Source organism: Myotis lucifugus, unplaced genomic scaffold (genome assembly GCF_000147115.1).
Source record: "Myotis lucifugus unplaced genomic scaffold, Myoluc2.0 scaffold_107, whole genome shotgun sequence".
Taxonomy (NCBI): Eukaryota; Metazoa; Chordata; class Mammalia; order Chiroptera; family Vespertilionidae; genus Myotis; species Myotis lucifugus.
In genome coordinates, this window is record NW_005871155.1 from 1,966,511 (window position 1) to 1,974,722 (window position 8,212).

General features: G+C 46.2%; 2 pseudogenes; one reads left to right on the forward strand and one right to left on the reverse strand.

The window, feature by feature from the left end:
• Nucleotides 1–2,680: 2,680 nt before the first annotated feature.
• Nucleotides 2,681–3,134, reverse strand: LOC102426611 (annotated as a pseudogene).
• A 1,079-nt stretch (nucleotides 3,135–4,213) lies between these two features.
• Nucleotides 4,214–4,824, forward strand: LOC102426921 (annotated as a pseudogene).
• The last annotated feature ends 3,388 nt before the right edge of the window (nucleotides 4,825–8,212 follow it).

The window sequence follows — 8,212 nt, forward strand, 5'->3', positions numbered from 1 at the left end:
ACGGAAAAACTCAATAGAAAGCTTCAATAATAGATCTGGACAATTGGAAGAAAGAATCAACTAACCAGGAATTGGTTAGTTCTAATATGTAAATGAGGGAGGTAAAAACCACAAGGAAGAAAGTAAAGTCCATATATACGTCCATGTGGCAGTTTTATTACTGGATGTTTATGGCTCTTGAGCTGAGTTGAACAAAAGGTTTAACAACTTAACAGCAGCTCTGAGAACTGAGGCACAAGATGTGCATAAGGCTCTGCTTCTTTAATAGTCTCCCAACTCTAAGTTATTGTCTTAGTCATGCGTATTCCATTTTGTTTTTGACCATTACCACCTGCTTTTCTTCTCCCAGCTGTTAAATGAGTTGATAGGAAAGGAGGGAGGCTAGTGAGCCATATAGCAACTTAACCTGAAGAGGATAGACAGGAGTAACAGAAGAAACAGGAAGTACCTAAAGTAGAGGGTAGGGTGGGGGGAGGGATTTCCTGTACTAGAGCCAAGAGGTGGAGGCGAGTGGACACAGCACCATCTGAGTTCTCTGGTTCATCACTTGTGAACAAGCCACCATTTAGCCATCTTGGATCCCATAAGCCTCTTGGACAGAATAAAGACATGAAGGACAAGGTGGTTCTTTACAAGATCAGGAGGAGATGTCACCATGCATGTGTCATTTAATAATAAACTGTATGGCCCCCGCTGGTTTGACTCAGTGGATAGAGCATCGGCCTGTGAAATGAAGGGTCCTGGGTTCAATTCCAGTCAGGGGCACATGCCCAGGTTGTGGGCTTAATCCCCAGTAGGGAGCATGCAGGAGGCAGCCAATCAATGATTCTTTCATCATTGATGTTTATCTCTCTCCCTCTCCCTTCCTCTCTGAAATTAATAAAAATATATTTAACAAATAATAATAAACTGTATGATTTGAGAATTTAATTTATTTGTGGGCCTTTCTGTACTGACCTCTGGGATAGCTTGCCTTCGTAGAATACTTGGGGCTGCATTGCATCAAGGTAATTTCCCACAGACAGAACTAGAAGAGGGTATATCTTGGAAAGTGATCCACAGATTCTTCCTTGGTCATGAAGCCATTTTTAGAAAGCAATGGCTTTTTCCGTCTTAAGAAGACCTGATCCTGGCTGATCAACTCAGGTTAGTTGGGAGCTATGTTCAAGGTCAGAAATCATGAAGAGTAAATCTTGTCACTAAGATGCATTTACTGAGGAAATTATTTTTCACATTACTGAAGGAAACTTGTCAACAATTAAGACTATTCTCAAGAGATGCAATACAAGAAACAATACCCAGTGAGGTGGCTGTTCCATAGCCAACCAAGTTATTGCTGTTCAAGCGGAGGGCGTCAAAGTTTGAACTCCCTTAAAAATTCAGTATCTCCAAGACTGGGGCAGTTGTCTAAGTGCCTTTAGGCATGCATTTTTGTGGATAGTAGAGAGCTCAAGGGTAAAGCTAGTGGATTCCTTAAGCAGTTAACAGAAAACTGGGACCTAACTGTGCTCCTGTACTGAAGTTGAAAACATGGGTGCAGAGAGCCGTACCTGAAAGAACACTGGGTTATAGAAAATGTGCATAAAACCACACTGATTAAGTTTAGGTGGGGGCTGCTCTAATAAAAAGCCTTCTTCCCAGTTTTGGAAGAAATAATAAGCTTATTCGCCCAAGTTCTCTCAGTTATTAAAGCTGGGCATAGTAGAAAAGATACTATGTTTGCCATAAAAATATGGGACACCCAATTAGATCTGAATTTCAGATAAACAAAGAATACTTTTTAAATTTTAATTATAACTTTTTAAATTAAAAATATTTAGCCTAAGTGTATCCAGAGCAGAGTTTGCATGGGATATACTACACTAAAAACCTGGGGCAGCCCTAGGAGGGGAAGGCAGAGGTAGTTCAAGTAAGCCTAAAGCACACTCCCTAGAAGACAGTGTGGCGAGGGTATCAGTCATGGTGCCGACAACTTGTGCCAGTGAGAACCATCCACAGACAAAAGCATTAATGGCAGTCCTACAAATCTTAGGGAAAAAGAGAAGGGAGAGAGGGTCATCCAAGAGCTCTCCCAAAGTCAACTGTTGAAACAGGAGCTCTTGGTTCTCATAATCATCTTGAGCTCTCTTCTTTTAGGGCCACCAATTCTATTGGATAAGGGCGCCACCCTTATACCTCATGTAACCTTTACTTCCTAAAGGCCTTGTTTCCACATAATCTCATGGGAAGTTAGGGTATCCACTCATTAAAAAATACGTATGTTTTTATTTATTTTAGTGAGAGAAGAAGGGAGAGGGAGAGAGAAACATGGATGTGAGAGAGAAACATTGATCTGTTGCCTCCTGCATGCCCCCTGCTGATGAACTGAAGATCGAGCCTACAACCTGGGCATGTGCCCTGACTGGGAATGGGAATTGAACAGGTGACCTTTTGGTGCATGGATCCAGGCTCAACCAACTGAGCCACACCTGCCAGGGCAGTTACCCACTCATTTTTAAAAGTGAGGCACTAAAAGTAGCAACATACATGCACGCACAGACACATATACACACATACACAGCAAAAAGATGACAGATTAAAAGCAAGGAAAACAGAATGGACTTAGGTCAACACTCCTAATGTTAATTCTTTTTTTTTTTTCATTAAACTATGATTTTTATTACTTGAGTACATAGACATTTTATGCAACCAGGGCAGAGGCTGTGGATGACTCCTATTTCTGATTGGGGGGAGAACTCGTTTGGTTTTATAATATCAAGCCAACCGGTAAATACAGCTCTTGATCAGAATTAGACAGAATTTAGCATCCTTATTCTTTCTGTTTCTCTTAAGATGCTTTGGAACAGCACAGCTTTCTTAATTAAATGGTAGAGATCTGCAGGAAGATCAGAAGCAAGTCCTTTGGACTTAAGAATTCTCAAGATTTTATTGCCTGTCACAAAATCTACCTGTGTAACACCTTGTGAGTCACTCAGGATCACACCGATTTGTGAGGGAGTTGGGCCTTTCTTGGCCAGTTTGTAGATCTGCTCCTTCAGGTCATCTGACGTCAATTTCAGCCAGGTGGAGACTCTGCATAGGTAGGGCAGAGCCGACTGGGACAGGCCCTTCCCAGGAGCATGCATGCGACTCATGATGGCCCTGGACAGGTGGTGAAAAAGGCCTAGTGCTAATTCCTCTAAAAACAATTCACTGAAAAACATCTATAATAATAATAGAGGAATATGCAAATTGTCTGGGATGCCATCATGTAATGACCAATCAGGACGGGAGCAGGGCCGCAGCTGAGAGCTCTCAGAAGCCTGCGCCGGGGGTCTGAAGGATGCGGAGAGGAAGGGAGAGCAGATAGGCAGTTAGGGGGATCAGGCCAGGAGGGAAGATCAGATAGGCAGTTAAAGGGATCAGGTCAGGAGGGGAGAGCAGTTAGGGCGATCAGGCCAGCAAGGGAGAGCAGTTAGAGCCATCAGGCTGGCAGGGGAGCAGTTAGGGGCATCAGGCAGGCAGGCAGGTGAGCAGTTAGGAGCCAGTGGCTCCAGATTGTGAGAGAGATCCCAGATTGGAGAGGGTGCAGGCTGGGCTGAGGGAGCCCCCCCGCCATGCACGAATTTTGTGCATTGGGCCCCTAGTTGATTTAATAATTCTCATACCTTTCTAACAAGAATTTTATATTCTTTAAAAAATTATAAATGTGCTTTCTTTTAAAAATTTATCTTTATTATTGAAAGTATTACAAATGTCCCCTTTGTTGTTTTCCCCATTGACCCCTTCCACCCTGCACCAGCCCCTCCCAGGCCTTCACCACTTTTTTGTCTTTCCATGTAGATGGTTTCCTTTTGTCAACCCAAGACCCCCATTTCCTGGAATTAGATTAGCACTGGTTATTTATTAGAAAAATAAATAATAAGGCATTTTCTCAGCTTCTGACATGCAAAATGGGGTTTTGCAGCACAACAATAGACTTGAAAGGCAGATTTTATGTGAGATTTTTCCAAATCCCTTTAGTTCTTATTTAGTATAACAGACTCTCAACATATAGAGAAAATAGCTATGGCCCTACAACTCCTCAAGGCGTTGGCTGTTGGTTGGGTGCAGTGGGGCAGTGACTGAGCTGGTGCCTGGTGGGCATGTGCCGAGCCCGGCATGGCCTCTGTGTGCCCCCCCGGACTCTGCACCCCTGATGCTGCTCAGGTGCTGACCCTGCCCGGCCAGGACAATGGTCAAGTATTTCCTGGGCCACAGCGTGCTCTGGAGATCCTGGGACCAAGTGTTCACTGCCTTCTGGCAGCAGTACCCAAATCTCTATAGCAAACGTGTCTTGACAGAAGACATAGTGCACTGGGAGGTGACCAGAAGCTCCTCTCCCGGAGACTCCTGAGATAGACCAACAGGATGCCCCGCTGGGCCGAGCCACTATTTCCTGCCAATGTTGCGCACTCTGTGTACATCCTGAAGGGTTCTATTGTGGATCCACAGAACCAGACCATGACCCTTTCACCTGGAACATCAACCGTGCCCGGCTGAGGGGGTGGAGGAACCATGTGTTTACTGTGCAAACTTTGATAACAGCAGCTGCGCCGAAATCCACCAGGAAGCTTGGGCCTCCTCTAGCTTATTTGGTCTCTCCAGAGCTGCCCGGTTCAAAAGCAATATGACCAAGTCAGTGAAGGGTTTTTAATACATCTTGGCCAAGCTGCAAGGTGAGGCCCCTTCCAAAATGCTTGTTGAGCCAAGGAAGCCAAGGAGACAGCACTGGCAGCTACAGAGAAGGCCAAGGACCTTGCCAGCAAGGCAGCCACCAAGAAGCAGCAGCAGCAGTTTGTGTAGCCAGCCCTGACTCTGGTGTGGCAGCACACCACACCACCTCCTGCACTCCCTCTGCCCTCCCCCCTATATTTTATGACTAAAAGTCAACTTCCAGGCTGAAAAATAAAATAAAATAGCTATGACATGGGAGTTAGGAAAGAGGAAGACTCGTGCAGGCAGCAGCCTGCCCTTCTGGCTCCAGAATAATGGGAAGTAGAGGTGAGATGGGGTGGGAAAATCAGGTGGGCAGGTATCCCAGACTTCCTTCCTCTGGCCTTGGGCCTGGAGGGTGAGAGGTACATTAGATATTATGACTCATACAGTAAGTAGCGGTAGCCAAGGGCCCAAGGTGCTCTTGCCCCTGATCCCATTTGGAACTCTAGGAAACGACAATGAGGTGTCACCTCACACCTGTCAGAATGGCTATCATCAACAAATCAACAAGTGATTTGTAGGCAAGGATGTGGAGAAAAGGGAACTCTTGTGCACTGCTGGTAGGAATGCAGACTGGTGCAGCCACTATGGAAAACAATATGGAGTTTCCTCAAAAAATTAAAAATGAAACTCCCATTTGACCCAAAATCCTACTTCTAGGAATATATCCTAAGAAACCCAAAACACTCCTCAGAAAGGATATGTGCACCCCTATGTTCATAGCAGCATAATTTACAATAGCTAAGTGCTATTTGGAAACAGCCTAAGAGCCCATCAGCAGATGAGTGTATAAAAACAACAACTATGGCACATTTACACAGTGGAATACTATGCAGCTATAAAAAAGAAAGAACTCTTACCATTTGCAACAGTATGGGTGGAACTGGAGAGTATTATGCTAAGTGAAATAAGCCAGTCAGAAAAAGATAAGTATCACATGATCTCACTCATATGTGGAATCTAATGAACAAAATAAGCTGATAAACAAAACAGACCCAGAGACACAGAAGCATGGAACAGACTGTTGAACCTCAGAGGGAAGGCAGGGGAGGGTGGGTGGGAAGAGATCAACCAATGAACTTGTATGCATATATGCATAACCTGTGGACACAGACAATAGGGTGTTGAGGGCCTGTCTGTGCAGGGGGCGGGAGCAGGAGCAGGCTGGAAGAGGTCAACAGGGGAAAAAGAGGGACTTATGTAATACTTTCAACAATAAAGATTTAAAACAATGATAATATAATAAATAAATAATCCTATCCTATATAATAAAAGCCCAGTAACTGAAATCGTGGAACAACCAGACCAACCAGAGACCAGCACGACCGCGGCCTGGACGACCCTGCCCCCCAGTGGGGACCCCACCCCAATCAGGGGCGTGGCCAGCCTGCAAACCACCCACGGTCCCTCACCCTGGCTAGCCCTGCAGCGGGACCCCTACCCCAATCAGTGGCGTGGCTGGCCTGCAAATGTCCACAGCCCTTCGCCCTGGCCTGCCCTGCCCCCAGCGGGGACCCCCACCTTGATCCTGGGGTCCCATCAGGGCAGGCAGGCCAGCTCCCACCCATGCACTGGGTCTCTATCCTATATAATAAAAGGGTAATATGCAAATTGACCCTAATAGCAGAACGACCAGAACGACCGCTCCATCAGTCACTATGAGGCACACTGACCACCTCTAGGTCCTTTTCCCCGGCTGGCAGGCTCTAATCGCCTGATGGCAAACAGGGAACCGGAGGTGGGTGGCAGTGGGGGGGTGAGGCTGGTGAGCGGGCAGTTGGGGAAAATGGCCCTGATTGCAGGCCAGGCCTAGGGACCATACCCGCACATGAATTTCGTGCGCCAGGCCTCTAGTAAATAAATAAAAAATGATATCCAATAGTCTGCTCCTTACCAACCTTCCTCATCTGCCAGACATCTCTGCAACCTGTCTCTGTCACAAGATATCCCCATCCAGATCTTCCCTGTGTCACCGGGTACTCTCCATCGGTACTCATGTCACAAAGGTACTCCCTTCCACCTCGACACACAGCACAGCTTTCCAGTGTCACAAGAAACTCATGACCACTGACTGAAGCAGAGAAGGAAGCTCTTGGAAACACAGATAGCTGATCCGAAAAAGGCAGTTATCATAAGATCCTGCTCAGGTGACTGAGCTAGTTCTCATTAAGCTGAACACATGAATATTTGCAACATCGAGATGTATGAGAGTTGGGGTGTTGAACCCCAGTCATATATGTGTTTCTCCCAATTATTGTCCCTCCCCACATGCAAATTAGCAGTAGATAGCATAGACTTAATTGAAAATTTTGAGCTTGTGGTCTCCAATTTCTACAAAGTGGTCACGTCATGGCTAACACAGTCATGAAGCATGACTAAGCAGAGAGGTGCTGGCCTGTGGCTCCCTTGCCCACTTTTTTTTAAAAATTTACTCTACCTCCTAGTTTCTGGGAGAGGGTAAGAACCTACTTTAGAGAAAAAAACCAAGATGGCGGCATAGGTTAACGCTGGAGTTTGCTGCCTCGAACAACCACTTCAAAAATACAACTAAAAGACAGAACGGACATCATCCAGACCACAGGAAGGCTGGCTGAGTGGAAGTTCTACAACTAGGAGGAACCGAGAATCAGAGGAGGCGCAGTGCTGAAGTAAAATACTAAGGTGCGGAGTGCGCGAGGCGCGGGCTGGTGGCTGAGGGCGTGGTTGACTGTTTCAATCCGGAGGGAGCCTCAGACTCTGAGCTCCAGATCCGGGCGAGTCTCTAGGGACCCAGACTCAAACGGGAGAAGCGGGACAGTCTGGCTTCGGTCCCTCCGAGGTTTGCAGCGGTTGCTGGGACAGAGAGGCAGAGCCCCTGGGGACAGACTGAGAGCAGCCATAACTGCTCCCTCCTCCGCCCTGTTGATCCCGTGGGACCCGCCCCACCCAAGCCCTGCACAGAGGCGTTTGCCAGATAGCCTCAGGCAAAGGCTAGATTAGCACCTCCCTAGAGGACACAAGTTCTTCCACTGCAGACACAGCTGATTATCACAGCCAGTCGGCCTGGAGGTCAAATCCCTCTAGTATTAACTACAACAATCAAGGCTTAACTACAACAAGACTGCGCACAAAGACCACTAGGGGGTGTACCAAGAAAGCGTAAAAAATGCGGAGACAAAGAAACAGGACAAAACTATCAAGGGAGGATATTGAGTTCAGAACCACACTTTTGAGGTCTCTCAAGAGGCTTCTAGAGTCTGTCGATAAACTTGATGAGATGTACAGGAAATCTAATGAGACCCTTGATGGTGTGATAAAGAACCATCTAGAAAGTAAGCATACACTGACTGAAATAAAGAATATTATACAGACTCCCAACAGCAGACCAGAGGAGCGAAAGAATCAAGTCAAAGATTTGAAATGCGAAGAAGCGAGAAACACCCAACCGGAAAAGCAAAATGAAAAAAGAACCCAAAAATACGAAGATAGTGTAAGG